Raw genomic sequence first — 19,202 nt, 5'->3', positions numbered from 1 at the left:
ATTTTCTCGACCATCCACCAATTTCGTCCATTATCGTCTGAACGCCCAGAGTTGGCAAATTTTGTCAGCCACTTCTGCCACGAGTTAAGTTCACACTTTGGCAGAAAAATTTATACCGGGCCGTCGTTCCTCACCAACGCAACGCCGTCTTGTAGGTGCTTATCTTAAGTGGAGGTTTTTTCTCCAAGTATTATTACACCTTCCAAACACGACAAGCTTTCTTGGCGTGTTTGCATATTTACTGGTTTATTTAGAGCTCCGATGTGTCACAAAATTTGCAAGGAGGGAATGTGAAATTAGCTCTTGGACAGGATACGTATGTACGATGGCATGTGGCACGTTGCAATTTTTATGCCTTACAGGACACACGGAATACGCCCAACTAGTTCATCATGCAGGGAGGGCTGTGCAAAGGGGGTGTCGCAGTGGGGAAACCCGTATGAAAATCGACGTGCAGTGAGAAAATATGAAGAACAGACGTATGCATAAAATCGTCCAGAAAGTTTCTACATTGGAAAATATCGAAAAGGGTAATCAGAAAAATCGTTTATAGAATGTAGAATTCTGACGAAACGTAGAATTCCATAGGAAAATGTGGGAACTTTCTGCTTGTCGATTTAGAGTCGGCGTCCCGTGTGCACGTATCTTCCACGACACGACCGTCCTTAAAGCAATTAAGAAAACAGGAAGAAAATACGTACACGTACATAAAATTAGACCAGCCAAGCATGCCCTGCACACCTGAAAGTGAGTGAGAAAGTATGAGAGAAGGTGCTAAAAAACTGCTTGTTTTACGAAATTGGTTTCTTGCCCGTCACACGCTAGAGGAAATCCTTGTTGCGTGTCGTCAATGAATTTTCGCACATGGAAGAGGACGGCCGGCCAAATTTTCACCAATTATTTCACCAACATAATAAACCCACCCTTCTTGTCAGTCAGTGAGTGAGTGAATGTATGTCCAGTCAGCGGAATGGAAAATTGACTGGGAGACCAATTTACATACACCGGTCGCTCCGCATGGACATGAAACTGATTGAAAAAGTGTGAAATTATTGAGTCTCTGCTTCGTGGATAATGAGGAGAAGAACAAGGCTCATCTGCTACTTGGTCAGCAGCCTTTTGGGGGGCAAAGCTTCCTTTTTCCTCCAAAGTGTGAGCACGTGAAGCACATTTACGAGAATAAATGATGTCCAGTAGCAGACGAGGCTTGAGAGTGAGGGAGGAAAATTTATTTAGACATGCACACACAGAAAAGATATCGATAACAGTCGTCACAGAGGTGGCCCATTCTCCAGTTTAGGGTGCCAATTGCTTTTTGGGTGGTTTTGCCATGTATTTGTACCTGTTTTGGAACACCAGATAAAAATGCTTTAGAATGGAGGGACTTTCACCCAGAAATGGTCCTTAGGCCAAATTTCAGCAAATACATGTGAGGGAAAAATGAGATCCAAATTACACTCTGCGTACTTTTACCACGATTTTTTACCACCGGCATGCCAAAATGTATTATATTTTGGTCAAAAAAAACAGTAGTTTAGAAAATGGCCAAAAGCAAGAATTATTGAAAGATGAGAAAAGTTTGTTTATAGAATTTCAATTTCATTTTGGACAGAATTTTACCATAATTTGTACCATCTTTGAAGTACCTATTTTTTCGTTTAAAAATTGTCTTTAAAAGACGAATTTGATCATAAAGGGGGATGAATCCCATCCGTTCGAAACCCTGTCGCCGCCTTGGGTCGTCTGCGAATGTCGGTGGTGGTGGTATCAGGTGCGAAGTGTGTTCTTGTGTTCGATCGTGTTCGGCCAAGGTGCTCATAAGTGGTTGTTTCTCAGACCATCATGCATTTTGAATGGGCCGAATTTTAGACGAGCCTCGAATTGTCCTCCTCATCGTGTCGGCACGAAAGGCAGGCGGATGGGTGGGAGTCCAGGCCGTGCGCAAAGGACGACCTCACCACCGCACGAGACAACACTTTGACATGTGTTCTCACTTTGCGAAATTTCCCCATCCAGATTTTTTGGGTATCCAAAAAATTAGGATTATTTCAAAAATGAGATTAACTCGGTAGCTCTCCCAGTTCAAAAGTTATTGAAGCTCAGTCTCCCAAATCCCAATTTCTCACATGCCAAACTCTGACCTTCAATAAAATTTGAACGGGCAGAGCTACCCAGTTAATCTCATTTTTGAAATATTCCCAGTTTTCTGGCTAACTCTTGTAAGCAAAAAATCTCACGGACATATTTCGTAAAGTGATAACACGTACATATTTACGAGATTATATTGAGGAATCCGCCGGAAGAGGGTCACATCCTTTCGTGCGGACCCCTCCGACTGAGTGGGTGAGGACGATAATAATATAAAATGCGATAATGTGACGAAAAGGAGAGATCCGTACAAATATTTAATTCATGTCCGGCCATGCCTTCATCGCATGGGTTTTTTTGGTTCAGGCTAAAAATATAATCGTGGTGGCCATCCATATCATCATCATTATCAACGAGGACAAAAGGGAAACACTTGAAGTGCGTTTCCCTCCGCGAAATGCGAGAGAAAGCCCACGTCGCATTATTATCACGGTTCCGATGCAATATTTTGTACATTAATGGGCACTGAGAAGGTGCCTGAGCGAGAAAAATTTTACGTGAATCATCAACTAGTAGATCAAATTACTTGAACATTTGAATATTTCGACAGATGGATCACAACGTAGATATGTTCTTATCTTAGGAGCCGAGGTAGGGCATCGGAAAGTATGCAAGGTGTGACCTGAACGACGAGGGCCCGAAACTTGGTCGCACCCTTCACGTTCGGCTCCTCGTTGAAATAATGAACATATAATTTCTGTCGTGAGAGTGAAAATGGAGTGAAAAAGTGCATTTCCATTGTGAAGCCACCCTTGACTCAAGGAAGTTGGAATGGGACCCGATATTCTCATTCTCCTGGGATTCTGGACACGCAAAGTGATGGGCCAAGGTGTCACAGTGGCTCCACGATCAAATTTTGATGTCACGTGCAACGTTGAACAACTGAGCTCAATGGAGGCAGTGAGAGAGACACGTCCTCCTTGTTCGTCGCCGTCACTCTCGGCCCAACTTTCACTCACTTCCAGGAGACATGCAGCCTTTCACTCACTCAGGCACGCACTACACCACACTCTTCTCGAAAGCCATTTCAAATTCATGGAAACTACCAGCACTTCCTTATTTTAGATTAATCTTTAATTATGCATTCGCTAGTTTTTATTCATATTCACGCCAAGAGTGGGGAACTAACTTTTTGGAATTAAAGGGACAAATGTTTTATAAAGTTGAAAGGATTCGAGGAAAATTTGTAAACTGAATTTTTGGTTTAGATACAAATTTTTTTATGCATTTTGTACGTTTCAGGGTAATTGTTGATATGTAGCTTTTTGAAAAAGGCTGAAAATTCTAAAAAAAATTCTAAAGTGATAATATTAAAATGATTTGCTTCATATTTTTGTAAGTTTCAGGGTAATTGCAAAAAATATCTAATGTTTGAAGACGTCTGAAAAACTCCAAAATTTCAACAATACAAAAATTCAAGTGACAAGTTTTATTCATAAATATTCATTATGACATTTTTTTACTATTTTTTAACTTTGTAAACTCTTCCTTAAAACGTTGAATTCACAAAATTCAAAAATTTTAGAAACAAATTCTAAATCAAATCATATTAATAATTTTATCTCGAAATTATTCCCAGTGTACGTAACCTCACGCATACATGCATAAAGTCATTGCCAATCTCCAATTTCTAGGAAAAATGTCATGTCTGCTCCACGACGCGGACGACGGTGGTATAACCTCACTTCCTCCCATCCTACCCGACTTGTTAGTTACTCGTACTCCATAAAATTTGCATGGATCGTTTAATTCCACGAGGAGTAAAGTGATTCATTTCACCCGACGTCGACAAGGGTACCCTAATCATAACTGTTTCCACTCCCAACTCTCCACCACCCCAACAAACAGGCAATAAAAGACAGACCCAAATAAATTCATGGGAATGCAGTGTCAAGTAGATAGAAAAAAGGACGACTTTTTTCCATGTGGAGAGGAAGACATGATCCAATTAGCACATGTGATGATGATGTAACTTGGTTTCATTTTCGGGGAAAAGTTATCCAGGCACTTAGTCAATAATAAAAGACAGGGTTTCCAAATTGCAGCGTTTTGTCAGCATTTTTTTTAATCAGAGTGAAAATTCAAGAAAAATTGGAATGTTGAGATGGTCCGAGTAGAAATCACTGTGTCAAATTCTGCAGAAAATCGGGCCAAATTTCGATCCATAAGCATCAAATTTCCATTTAGCCCTGGGAAATCTCACTTTTTAAGCCAGTGACAAAGCACAACTTTGTATTTGCACCCACAAAAGTAAGTCATACGCAGATTTAATTAGCCACCACTTACTCATCCAAAACGATGTAAGTATCGCTCATCCCAACTTTTCATATCATACCCTCGCCCAAACATTGGTTTCTTGTTGATATTCTCCGAAACACCACTGTTTTCCGCACGACGGGAAGTCTGCACTTGTCGGAGATTAGAACGTGTCGCAGGAATCGGAAGTGAATTCGCATCCCGGATTTTATGTGGCATACATCATGGAGAGAGAGAGCATCATTGATGGTTAGTATCGCAGCGTGAGGCCCCAACTAAACGGGATGAGCCCGTTACAGAAACATCTTTAACCAGCCGAAATAATAGGATTTCGAGGAAACGAGACGGGGCCGGGACGAGGAGATGTGACGACATGTGACGAGATGTGCATGGTAACCCTCGAGATGACGACATCCTTGCCGTCCGGCCCGTGAAGTAAGTACCCTTTTGTGAGACGGGAAAGTAGCGAGCCAAGTTTTTATGGATTACGAGCTCGAGAGAGAGAGATGTCATGTCACGGGGGAGTAGTGGCCAACAAGAAATTTATTAGTGCCAAATTTTCCAAATCATTAAGTGCAGATATTTCAGTGAATTACAAGAGTCATTTATGTAGCGGATGGTTGCTCGCTGCTGCTGCTGCTTCGCTCTCTCTCCAACTATTACACGCAGCACTGACTTTGACTCCGTCAGCATACATACATACACAACAAGACGGCGGAGGCAAAAGTCGGGTATTTTTTGGAGGAAAAACACCCTTTTTACAGCCCGGGACAAAAGTCCATACGTGTCCGCGTTATCTCTGAATGCGAGAGAATTTTATTCGTGTCGGGCTGCTGTGTCGGCGTCCTCTTTAGAGAGACACCACCAGAGAAGGGGTCGTGCAGACCGGGGTCATAAATGGAGCCCCCTCTCTCTCCTTATGCGTGACCTTCCCCCCGCTCAGATTTCCGTGGTTATCACGTGGGACAGAAAATTTCCGAATTTCCTAAACCTTTCTGAAACAGAGTTTGGCTCGTCTCCCCGTAATAAAAAGGTCCCTGGTGAATACCACATTCGAGATGGTATCGTTACACGAGATAGGACGACCAGTTTCCCAACTTTGCGTCTTATCTGGTTGAATAGTGACGTGATAAAGAGAGCCCACACATCTGCTGACCTTTCACTTCCTCCTCCCTCATCAAAACAGAGCTAATCAGAAAATAGGAATCTTTGCAATCTATCTGCCACCACTTGACCTCAAAGATGAGTGACCACGTGGTGGAGTGGCCAAGGAAATCCCACACCGTGTAAAGCACTTAAGCTTCTTGGTGGTGGGTGGATATGAGCATGTGTCAACTCGTAGATTGGATCCAAAATTCCACGTGGTTTTGAAAAATGTGAGATTTTTTCACCTTGACGTGACAGTGGCCATACGTCTCTGGTTCCCTTGTTGGTGGGTAATTACACGAGAGTGAATTGAGCCCAGGGTGCAGGACAGCAGCAGCCCTCGAGCAGTTTGGGAAGATTCCTTGGACCGCAAAAAAGTTGAGATTAGGACCAATTTTCCACTGGACTGGGCTCTCTCTGACTTTGGCAATTTGATTTCCCAACAATTGACTGGACGACGAGGACGACGACGACAACGAGCGACATAATTTCTCCCCATTCTTCTCCGCGGAATGGTCGTGCAGACGGGATGCGAGGCTGGTTGGGTGTGAGACTTTGGGTGTGGGGGCCTGCGGGGAGGCCACGTCCCCTCCGCAGCGCCCCCAGAGGCATGCAGAGCGAGGCGAGGGAGACATGAAGTCAAGGGAAAGGAAACGAGATGAGGAAGCCAATGTAGCAGAAGTCTCAAACGGAGCAGTAGTCGGAGCAGCAGCAGCAGAAAAGTACACATTTCTCTACCGCCTGTCATTTGCAAAGCACTCTCGATATCCATTCCTCACGAAATCCTTCATCTTATTCCTTCCACTTCCGCCATCCATGTCCGACCCGCCACCACCACCACCACCACCGCCAGGGAAAAAAACGACCCATGTCGTAGTCACCGATTCATCTCTTCAAAAAATAAGACCACTTTTTCAGGTCCTTTTCTCACCAAGGTAAAAAATCTCACGAAGACCCAGGACAAGAATTGCAAGGCTTAATTGCACCATTTTTTGGACTCTTTTTAGGAATAAGTTTACATGCTTAATTGTTAGAATTGGGGACAATGCGTGAATTGCAAACTTAATGATTGTACAATTTTTGGACACCCACGACTTTTTATTAACAGAATTAGAGAACAGTTTTATGTCCAATTTCTGGAGCGCTTAATTGTCCAATTTTTTGCGCTTTTGGACATTCTCCTCTTACAATTTTACATGCATAATTACTGGAACGGGACACAATACCCCGTAACAATAATTGCAATGCTTCATAATTGTACCATTTCTTACGATCCCCTTATGATTATTTTTTTTACTACCAGTTTATTTTATTTTATTTTTTACATATGTACATACGTATCTAATTTCTGTCAAACTGGCCACCACAATATTGACTCGTGACAAAGAAGGGATGTGAGTGAAATGAAATGAAATCGGACGTGACGGGTTTCGCGGAAAGAATCCGACTGTGGAATTTCAACATCTCTTTGTGGTTTGGTTTCCTTCATCCGTGACAAAGGGGACGAGAGATAGAGAAAGCAATTGTATTGTCATTTCCCCCATTTTCTGTCACAATTACACGACGACGACGACGACATAGCACAACACACAACCCGGCTGACCAGACCACCCGACGACCCGACTGGAAAATTAATGTTTTCGGATCAACATTCAGTCAGCGTTGGTGGAGTCAGTGTGATTGTCAGTGGTGTCCCGTCCTCGTCCTTCTGTCTTTGATGGCAAGTCGATAATAGTTGATCCCTCGACTCCAAATCTACCACCACTAAAACGACAAATGGAATTTATTTATCTATTTATTTACCATATCGCTCACACTACACTCTCCCACAAATTGCACTTTTATCAAATTCCTCAAATACGACTCCTTGCAATAAGTCAATCTCAATGGATTTATTTATTTATTTATCTGACTAAACAAATCTTTTCTTTCGGGGGGAGAGGAGCGGACGGCCGTGCGGAGGGGATGACATGGTCGCAGTGATGGACGAAGAGGTTGCAAAATTAGGGAAATCTGAGATGGCATCGTTTACGTACAGCCCGAAAAGCAATGAACACATTCCATCATCCGTTTATCGTAGGCAAAGCGTTTAACGTGTGTTATCAGGTTGCGAAATGTGTAAGATTTTTGGGTAAAAATCAGCCCAAAATTGGGATTATTTCAAAAATGAAGTTAGAAATTGGTAGCTCTTCCAATTCAAAGGTTATTCAAGGTGAAAGTCTCAAAAATCATAATTTTATCAAACTTTGACTCCAATAAGTTTTGAGTGGGTAAAGCTACAGGATTAATTATATTTTTGAAATAATCCCAGTTTTTTGGCTGCTTTTTACCCAAAAAATCTCAAGGGACATATTTCGCAAACAGATTTTAAACGCTTATCTTAAATGCAAAATTGGCTATAATTCCCAACTCGCCCCCAGAACAGCACCCTGTTGCCCAGAGTACGTATTACATATGTATTACGTGATTGGAAATGTATCCATAATTCTGTCCGTCTCGTCCTTTGTGTCAAGAGCAGATCTCATCTTGCCACGCATTTTACTTAGCATATCGGGCTGACGGAGGAGCCTCGTTTATTTATATTCATGCCCATCAATGTTTGCGGCGGATGGGAAATAAAGACAACTTTTATTTCTGAGAGGGAAGAAATGACGAATCGCATCGAGATAAGTAAAGCGAGATGGTTGCTTTGAGGGCAGATTTGTCATCCCGATAGCGGAAAAGTTATTCTTCCTATCCGATCCGTCCATCCATCCAGCAGCCGCAGCAGCACCAGAAGATTCCTGTCGGCTCTGTATAAATAAATGTTGTTGCGGTCCCTCCATGAAATGAGATTGATCTCCAACTCAGATTTGTACCCACTTACGGACAGTGAACCTTGGGGACCATGCGGAATGGATGTGAGGGGTCAGAGGTCAAAATCCAGGGTGTCCGACATGCACGACCCGTTTATTCATCACGACAAACTATATTGTCGCAGTTACTTTAATTCCGTCCCACAATTTTAACTCGATTTGGACTCCGTCTTAACAGCGAACCTCTGGGACCATGCGGAACGGGTCAGAGGTCAAAATCCACCATGCCCTTTATGCACGACCCGTTCATCGACACAGAATGACGACAAATTATATTGTCGCACTTCCGTTAATTCCATCTCATAATTTCGGACACGAAATAAACAATCTTACATTTTCGAATTGTCCCAAATAAAGGAGAGAACAATGTCGTCGTAAAGTTAATTCCCGTCTCGCGCAGTAAAAGACTTTTGTTGGCCGAGAATAATTTGTTGCTGTGTGGGAAACAACAATTTGGACGTAAAATGTTCCCCTTTTTCGCATCATTGGCGTTCCTTTGCGTGCAAATTATTACTCAGGGAGCCAAACCTGACACCCTGGAAGGCTCAAATGGTGCAAAAAGTGTGCATTTTTCCCTTTAATAATCAACACGAAGGTGCATAATGGCTGGTAAAAAAAAATTGCAAGTGAGCCGTTTCCGGTATTATTTTACGGCCGCAAATTACGGGCGTAATGACACATTGCGGGACCCTTCATGTCGATAATGGGACATTGACGGGTAAAATGTCGTGTGCATTGTTCCCTTCTAAATAAATTTTGGCCTGAATTATGAATGGGTGTGAAGGTGAGTGCATAATTTTCCGTTTAAATTATTAATAAGCAAGAAATAACGGGCCAAACTTTGTAGGATTTTAGGGTGTGCGGTTAAATTTATAATTTGGTTGGTGCACAATGTCGCCCATTTCAATGTGTGATGAGACGTTTACCCCTCGTTTTTCTGAGTGTAAAATGCTTTTATCCTGAAAAGTTTAAAAAATTGGTAGAAAGATGCACACTAAATGATTTTTTCAGGTTTTGGGACACATTTATTGCGCGGAAACTAGGCTCAAGACGGCGAATTCTGTAGAGAATTCCATTTTATTTCGGAAGTATTTCGCAAATTTGTAGAAATACTGAAAAATTGCCTCTTCACACAAAATGTGACTTTTCCCAATTTTGGGACACATTATTGCGTGAAATGGATGAAAACCAGTCGAACTTTGTCTTTAGGAATTTCATCTCCAGATTTTGGAAAAATTTGAAAAATTTGTGAAAATGTTGGCCCTTTCGCCCCCCGAAGGTTGGATGTCTCTTTAACGGAAGCATAATTTTGAGAAACCCTGCATGAGGAGGAGTTGCATTTTTAAATTAAATCATACTTTGGCCGTAATATGAAGTGTCGCATGTAAGTCAGAAGTGGACGGGCTGACATGCTCGAGTTTTGCCATTCGTGATAAAAACGTCGTAAATTGTGTTACCTTGCAGCCTCGCATGATACGATTGTGCCACGACCACTGCCATTTGACAGATAATAAAGCCATTACGCGAGCTGTGGGGAAAAGTCACGTCTCTGGAGACACTTGTTCTTCTTCCGACTAAATGGGATTGCTTCCATTGTCGTGTCCTCCTCGTCCCCGTGGCGTGTGTGTGTGTGTGGGAAATATTTATGTGCCACCACGACGACGACGATGATGATGCCATTCATTGTGCAACCAATCATTTATACATATTCGGACAATCACGAGTGGTGAAATATTGTCCCGTGCTTTCTACGCCCGGGTCGTGCAGGAAGAAAGATCATCAGGAGAAAATTCACACTTTTTCCTCCAGAAATGGTAGATTTCTGGACAATTTTTCTGCCTAAACTTTTCTGTAGAGTGGGAATTTTTGTGCGGAATGAATTGTACAGAAATTTTCGGGAGGACTCTGCAAAAAATTGACCAATTTTCGGCTGGTCGGGAAGGTCAAAATATGGCACATCCCTTCTGCAAGCCCATTTTTGCAGGGCCCCTCTCTTGATGCCATATTTTGTCCCCTGGCCCTAATACCTGGATCAAATTACGTGGAATTTTAGTAGGGTAGGTAGGGGAAGGAAGATCAGGACTTTTAAGCCGCTACAACCACTGCTTGATGAACTTGTGTAACAAGAGCAGCTTGACTTTTTGCGACATACGGTCCACAAAACCCGCACGGCATTCTCGAGGGAGATGACATGAAATATGAAAATGCTCCCCTTTTTAATTTCTCCGAGATGAGTAAAAGCTGTGCAGATTGATTCCTAGAATGTGCATGGGATCAATACCGGGCTGAAATGGAGCTTCTTCAGTGGGTATGAGATTTAAGAGAAATTAGGGAAAATACGGTATAAGGAAATTTATTTTTGTTAAGTTATTTTGGAAAATTAAGGCTTGAAATTTTAAAAATTATTTAAATAGTAAACACTAAATTGAAACACAATTTCATTTTTCTTTTTTTTTCTCTCTGTCGTTACCTCCCTTTTGGCACCTTTCGTCATTCTTCCTCAATATAAAAGTTATGTAAATATTTAAAAAAATTATTCACATCTTAGAAGAAAAACTGAGTCCAATAATTTCCTCTGGTCTTCGTGACCTCCAAGATTTGGTCTCTCTCTTCTCGAAGCGAATAAATAAACTGGTCCGTCGAAATTATTACTATTATGATTCCTGGAGCCAAATGAGATGGTCATCATCATCACCGACCAAGTTGGGAAAATCAAGGCAAATTATGACTCAATGTTGGTTTAGGGAATTCTCAGAGGCACATTTCTTACCGTGGAGGTGATGATAATGATGATTTCACTGGTGGTGAATTTTCACCCTTGATTACTTCTCCTCCTCCTCGTTGTAATTGGACCTGAGATGAAATTAAGGAACACACACCTCGCAATCCACAAATTTCCCACCCAATCCAACCAACCAAACCTGGCTAATTAACCGAGATTATAAAATGGAGGAGAAAAATGCTCCAAGGAAAATTAAAATCTGTTCTGGATTGAGATGGAAACTTGATTATTTTGGAATTCAGGGTCATCGTCGTGACACGGGGGAAGTTCTACTTCGTCGAGGGCCGTGCAGAAAGGATGGTGGGGATTTTTGGGGTAATCCAGGCAGGACAGAGATCCCAGAATTGGGAAAAAATCCATATTTTTAAGCGTTCACAGTTTATGTTCATGCTTCGTTCTTTGGAAGAACTTCTTCCCGTGCAAAACACATTTTTACCAGAACAGGTGGGAAAAACAAGTGGTTTCTACCGTGGGAAAAATTGGAAAAATTAGGTGATTGAGTATTGACAAGAGTGGCTCATTCAGGACGTGGCGAAGGGATTTCTTCAAGGACACAAATTTCGCACATATTTAAATGGTGGCAAAAAGTGGGAGAAATTTGTTTGGTAAAAAGTGAATTTTCCCACTATCCTGGTAAATTTGGTTTTTACCAATCGTAACCCTGGTCATGGGTAAAATGAAGCGACCTGACCACCCAAAACTAGGATCACATCCCTCCTGCCCGATCCCTTGGCTACTTTCAGGCAGGAAATTAAGTTCTTGTGTGTAGGCGTTACGCTCTGTAAATGAATATTGACAGGTGAAAGTAGGCCCAAATTCCATTCCTACGGTATTCCTACATGTATAATAAGTCTCATATTTTTCTAAAATTTTCTCAAAAAGTTAATACAATTTCTCGACCCGATTTAAGTTCCCATTCTGACATCACACATTACGAAAAAATCCGAAAGGTTTGCATGTTTTTTTTAAGTGTAACTTTTCGCACCTCAAAATCCTCCTCTCCTTCTTTAATTGCGATTCATATCTCTCTGACAAATCCAATCTCATTTTTTTCGCCATTATTTATCTTTCGAATTTCAAAATTGTTGTAAAACACGTTCCGTGAAATTTATAAAATTCTCAAAAATTGGAGAAAAAATTTCAAATTTTCTTAAAAAAAACTGTGATAATTTGCTATGAATTTTTTTCCCATTTTATTTGCTCGCTCCTGCACGTCCACCTCCAGGTCGATTAAAGACGAGGAACAAGTAGTGCAGCAGTGGACATGGGGAAGAGTGATAAATAAATGGGAAAAAGTGTACCCAGTAATTTCCTCGAGCTCATTTTTCACCTCTCTCACACGTCTCAAGTTTAATTTTTCATCTCTCAGAGGCTGTCCATTTATTTATTTATTCCTTATTTGTGTGTGTCATGATGATGAGATGTTGGGTGTCTCGCTCGCCCTATCATTACGCAGCCAATTATTATTCGCACTGCCTCCAACACTTTCAACCACATTTATCTCTCCTTAACTACGTTTCCCATTCACTTCTTACTATGTGGCACAGGGCGTATTTTCGAAAATATTTACGAGAAAAACATACTTTCGCAAAATTTGTGCTTTCGAATGTACAGGCAATGCACTGGACTTTCTTTGAGCAAACAAACTTCCTCTCTTCTTATCGTTTAAAATGTTTACAAAATATGTTTATCTTTGAAATAGTGTCTAGAAGATTTACGTATTTTTTTAGAAATAGCAGCAGAAATATTTCTATCTTAATAAGTATGTAAAAAATTAAAAAAAATTTGTGGTCTATACGAGTCAGTGAAAATACCCACAAAGTTTGTTGTCAAAGTCAGTTGTCATGAAATGAAAAAGCTTAATATGAATGCATATCCGCCCTCTGGTTATTAGATTACGTACAGCGGTTACGACACGTAGACCAGACACCTACCTAAACGGTTCGGAAAGGGGCCATGCATATCTATGGATCGAGTCGTCGACTCAGATTAATTGGAGAAAAATTGCAATTTTTTCTGCACGTAGCATCCGCACGGCGCTTAATGGATAATCTTATCGTCACTTTTTTATGACTATTCGGGAAACAAGTATTGTTCACATAGTTTAATGGATGGAAAAATATAGTTGGGATTGATTTTTATTAACTGGATACATAAGGAGGAACATTGGACAGAAGAAATTCATAGTAAAATCCCCTGAAAATACTAAAAATTCTCTAATTTTATGCTAAAATTTCCCCTATTATATTCCCCGAACCTCGCAACAAACTTGCACCACAAACTGCCTCCGCCGAGAAAGTTCTGAACGCATTTGCCCTCTCGCATTACACACCATCACAAAGTTACACATTATTGACAAGTGTAATAAAAGCAATTAACCAGCCGACCTCCTCCCAAGAAAGAAGACGAAGAAGAAGGACGTTAACGTTTCCCATTTGTTTCACTTTCCTTCCAGCTCAAAATCAGACCGAAACATGCAGCCAGCTAATCACCGGCAATAATCACACAAAATGTAGAAACACAGTCAGTCAGGACGTCCCGCATTATTTGCATCAACAAGCGTACAATACAACGATTCCTTTTAAATTAACAGGACGACCAGGAGCAGCAAACTGTGTGTACAAACAAACATATAATAAATACCCTCACCGTAATAAAGATGGGCCATAAACTGGTTGCTTTTGGATAAACGATTATCAAAAAAGCCAACCATCACTAGATTCCTTCAACTCTTTTGTTTTCTAAACACGGGAAGTTGTTCAACTTCAAGTTTCTTCTACTTCAACTTCAACTTCTAAGTGAGCTCCCCCATTCTGGGGGCCCTGCACTCCTGGCGTCACGGAAATCTGAGCCTCGCACCTTCCCATCCTGCCCCCCTCGCACTTTATGCGAGGTCCCCTCCCACAAAAAAACTTGTGCCTGCACGAAACCCAAACTGGCTTGGTAAAAGGTGTTCACATAAAACCAACAAATTTAAACTAACGCAACCAGTCATTATCCAAGTCGAGCTGCGCGATGCATTTCTCTACTAATTCCGACACACGGACACTCTCATTCCCACCCAGCCGGAGAAAAAGCCACCAAAAATGACACATTTACATGCACTTCACACCGTGCTTTGAAAATAAATCTTTTTTATAATATCGCATTGTGAAGTAGGGAAAAAAAGTGACCACTTATTTATTTCTTCCAGTTGTCACCAAAACTTCCTTAATTGTGAATTAACACGCAGCCAGCAACATATTTATTTACCGTGACGTGACACTCTCACTCTTCTCGGGATGATCTGACGGGAAGGATGTGGTCCATTTTTTGAGGGACGAAGGCAATATGCTCGCCTAAAAAGAGGAGATCACATCCCCTGCGAAGCCCGTCTCCTTTTGCACCATTGTTTTAGCCAACTGCAGCATAAATGGTTAAGAACAATGGGAATTTAGAGAGGATACCTCATCATTACGGAGGTGAAGGTGTCGTCTCCTGAACCCTTCTCAATTTTCGGGGTCCTCCTGTGCATTTAGCAGGATAACCAGAACCACTTAACTTTTGCTGGAAATTTAGGGACGGACGGATGCACATCATCTTCTCCTTAATGTTTCCTGCCACGTAATGATAATCCTGCTGCAACCCGACACCTTACTGCGGGCCAAGGTTGTTATTATGACACAGGGAGAGGATCCCTTGACTATGGGGGAGATGGGTACCTTAAGACGACATCCTCTGCACGAGACCCCTGAGCGATTATCCGGACAGGTGGTGGCTCATGATGAGTTTAATTCCTCCACGATAATTTGGGATGAATGGCTTGTGTGTGTTTGTTTTTGCATGGCGAGGTGTGTGCCCTGACCTGTCTGCCAAGGAAATGGAGCCTCATCACGGGTATACTTACGCCCGTCAAGTCAAGTCGACCTCCTCCTCCTCCTCCGAGTGAAGGAAGTGAGTGAAATGAAGAGGGGTTAATTTACAGGAACATGTAATAAGTGTAGTAGATTTTTTAGATGGATGGATGGCCGAGATGATGATGGGTGTTGAATAGGAAAACCAACAAGAGATTGAGATTCTGATCTGGATAATGACGGGCATATGAGAGGTAACAATGTTGTTGTCCTCTTTTTACTGCACGGGAGGAGGATGTTATATTCCTGATCGAAAAGGTAAACAGAATAAAATGAGGATAAAATCATCCTCCTGCTCCCAACTAACCATGTTTGTTGAGTGGAAATACGTAATAATATCTTTTAAACGGGGTCATACGGAGACTTTTTTGGGGTAGGGTTTCGATGGGAGATGAGGTCTTTTTTTTGAGGGGGCTGTGATGTGGAACAATTTTTACATGCAGAGTTTATGCATTCACAGTTGTGAACACTTTTTACACGGTTTTGATAAATCTGTATACAGAGTTTTGAACAGTTTACGTAGTTTAGAACAATTTGTACATATTTCAACACTGTTTTTACCAAGTTTCACATAATTTTGAAAAATTTTTACACAGTTTTGAGCAGTTACCTACTATTTCGTTCTGTATGTATATACCTAATTTTGAAAGATGGATAAAAACGCACAATTTTGAACCCTGTTCGACTCATCATTTTCTTCTGGTGCTGCTGCTGCTTCTGCCGCAATTTATTTTATTTTATCCCCTCCAAATGAAGCGGTGAGCAATAAATGGTTTTTAATTCCTTTTTAAAAAAACTAGATACTCCAACCTTAAAAAATCCATGGTGAAGAAAAACAATATAATTTTTATGACGCTGAACTTCTTTTTCTGGGTGGAAAATGTGTAACGTAACCATTTGAAAATATAAATTTCGACCCACTTCGCACTGAAGAAGACATTTGTGTGCTTCTCGTTCAATAATAAATAAGTAAATAATTACGCGTCGTGCGCCAAGGGCGTCGTTGCCTTCGTAGGATGGCGATATCGAGCGGAAAAGCGACCACATTTGTTCCACGGGGCCCCTAATTCTTCCCAATTTTCTTGAGGTATGAATTTGTGGGTGAGGAAAAACAAATAGGATCTCATTACACTGTCTCGCATTAATTGAAGGTAGGAAAACCTGCCTCGAGGCGGAAAGGAAAACAAAGTGTGTGGCAAAACAGTTCATTATTTGAAGAATTTCCAACTTTACGGCGCCTCTCGACTTGGTCACGTGGTCACAACTACTCAGATCTGGATAATCCTTGGATGGTCATCTTCTTGCCTGGTTTTGTTAATAAAATCCGTCGCATCAATCTTCCCTGGTCGACTAATCGGTCCCACCACCAGCACCATGACGAACTGATGAGCGATGACCATTTTCATACCTCATTCATCAATTATCCCTCGTCCACCAACACCTATCAATTACGTTGTCTTGGACGTTGGTGTGTGTGTGTGTGGAGCTTGATGAATTTCTAATTCCATTCCTTGGTGGCAGGTGGGTTAATGCATGTACGTATCTGCCGTGGGTGGGAGGAGGGTTAGCTGCGTAGTGGAGATTTATGGCATCTCTCCTCAGGTAGGTAGGTAGGTAGGTGAATAGGAATCTGTGTTCCTTATGGCTGCACGAGGGAGGGAACGCAAGAAGGTTCCTCGACAAATCCAGTCGAGAGATGTAACATGTTTATTAGCTGGAAAAGAACAGGGCAAGGAGAGCACCTTTCGTGGCGTGGCTGTGCAGAAAGGATGAGACTGAAGAGGTTAAAAAAATCCGAGGAAAATAGTCGGGTAGCTGGTCAAATTATTTGAATGGAGATACGTACTTGATCTGATTTTTATGAAAATTGTTTACTTTTTGTTAAGAGAGTCCACAACGGCTAAGCGGTCATTTTATAGGGTTAAAATTCGACAGAAATTTTTACAAAACGTTATGACTTTTGGTGGCCAAAAATCAAATACATAGATGCATGTTCAAATTTTTACACCAAAACGGTACCAGATTTCCATGAAAATCGTAGCCTTTTTAAAAAACTTGAAGTCATAATCATAAAATCATGGCTGAATTATGATTTTCCATATTTTACATCGTGACGAAATGTGCGCGATTTTACGGACTTGCATGGACCGCCTTCATTTGAGTGCTTCGTGGGAGGTGGTCCGGTCCTACCACCTTAATTGACGAGAGGGCGAGCATAAGCAAACCACGAATAATGAGTTTGAAAACCTCAACTGCATCGATCTTCTTCATTAGATAAGAAATAAATAGCACACTCGAGATAAATACCACCCTCGCCCTGCATCCTCGCGTATTAGTTAAATCAACAACGAAACCACAATTTTTGGAGGTACATTACCTGAATGCCTATCCGTCCGTACGGCACGGCACCCACTGCTGCTGAAAAACAATGCTCGTTCCTCCCTCCCTCCACTTGACAGGTCACATTATTAGAAAGAAATCATAACTTTGGATCAGATCAGAATCTAGTTTCGTGGCGGGCTGTTCGTTAATTATGTACGTACGGGGAAACATTGTGTGGACACATTAAGAGAAAATATAGACAAGCGTTTGTCACGTGTTTTAATGTAAGAAATATTGGGTTTTTTTGGTGTACAAATTAATCCAGAAAATTTGGATTATTTCAAAAATAAAATTAACTCGGTAGCTCACAATTTATTGAAGGTAAAACTCTTCCAAATCCCATTTTTATCCAACTTTGACCTTCAATAACTTATAAACAGACAGAGCTAATTTTATTTTTGAAGTAATCCTAATTTTTGCGTGGAATTTTACACAGAAAAAATTCGAGATATTTCCCAACAACTGAAAGGCATGATAAAAGCTTACCTACCTTTCCAGGCAATACGACGTACGTAAATTTGCACCACATGATTAATGAATAGAGTTAAGCATATTTTTATTTATATTTTTACACCCACAACGCTGCTCACAAGGAAGGGCGTGTTATGCATACATAGTTGCTTATCTTCACCTCGTAAGGCAGGAGGTGGACGGAGTCTACGGCTTGATTATAATTATGGGTGTCATTCATTCATGGGTAAAAAATGCGGTGCAATTCCCCATTTTTATCTCAACGTGAGAATGCAGTAGCACCAGGAGCACATTTTAAATAGGTGTTGACACACCTCGAACACAGTGTTAATTTCGTATGCAAATTATTCACCCTTCAAAAAAGCATTGACCACCAACACGTAGCTTTCAAACCTTCACCATTTTTGCCAAATATTCACTGCGTCTCGTGCAGAAGGGGTGTCACTCACTGGGCAGGATCACGCCAAAGCGAAAAAATCCACCACATCCTTTACCACCCTCGATACATAATACGCATTCTGCCCATTTTTTCCCATCCCGGCGAGAAGAAAACAGGTTTATATTTATTTATTCTCGCGTTTTAATCAACATTACTCGCAACACTTCAAGTTGGGTGATCATCATTGAGAAGAAGAAGAAGAAGATGGTAATAATTGTTTATTTTTCGACATGGATCTCCCCCCTTAGGCACACAACCCATCCCGAGACTGGGGAGAGAGGAGTGCAGTGCATGCATAATGAGGGCGAAATCATCATCGCCACTTTTGCATTTATCTCTCTGATGATTATTATGATGCAGGTGAGCGAGATGAAGACATGAACTGATCTGATGCTAGGTAGCTAGTTAATTGCGGGATGGATTTTGGTGGCGAAAAATGGGTTTAATTTATTCCTCCAGGGTGGCCATAAGGCTGCCTGATTGTATTCTTCCACTCTTAATTTCGTTCGCTCCTCTCCAGAGTTCTCTCACCCTGCCAGAGAAACAAACAAACAAACAAACGAACGGAGCTGGTTTGACACCGCAATTAAATTTTATCCACCCCAAACACCACCTTAATTGCGGTAGCTCAGGCCAACTTTTTTCGTCTACGTAGACAAAAATGTGACTGGGTGGCTGCGTTCTTATCGAGTGGCAGGAGGACAAGGATCGTTACTTTACATGTGTATGTGTGGTGAGGAGCTGCTTAGTTTGGACACCATTTTTTCGAGGGACCAATCATATCGTGGAAAATGTATAGGTGTGAATTTTACACTTTTTGGATGGACGTC

The sequence above is a fragment of the Folsomia candida genome, unplaced genomic scaffold, assembly GCF_002217175.1.
Source record: "Folsomia candida strain VU population unplaced genomic scaffold, ASM221717v1 Fcan01_Sc003, whole genome shotgun sequence".
In the NCBI taxonomy this organism is placed as follows: domain Eukaryota; kingdom Metazoa; phylum Arthropoda; class Collembola; order Entomobryomorpha; family Isotomidae; genus Folsomia; species Folsomia candida.
The sequence above is the reverse complement of the archived record's forward strand: the minus strand, read 5'-3'. Positions refer to the sequence as shown.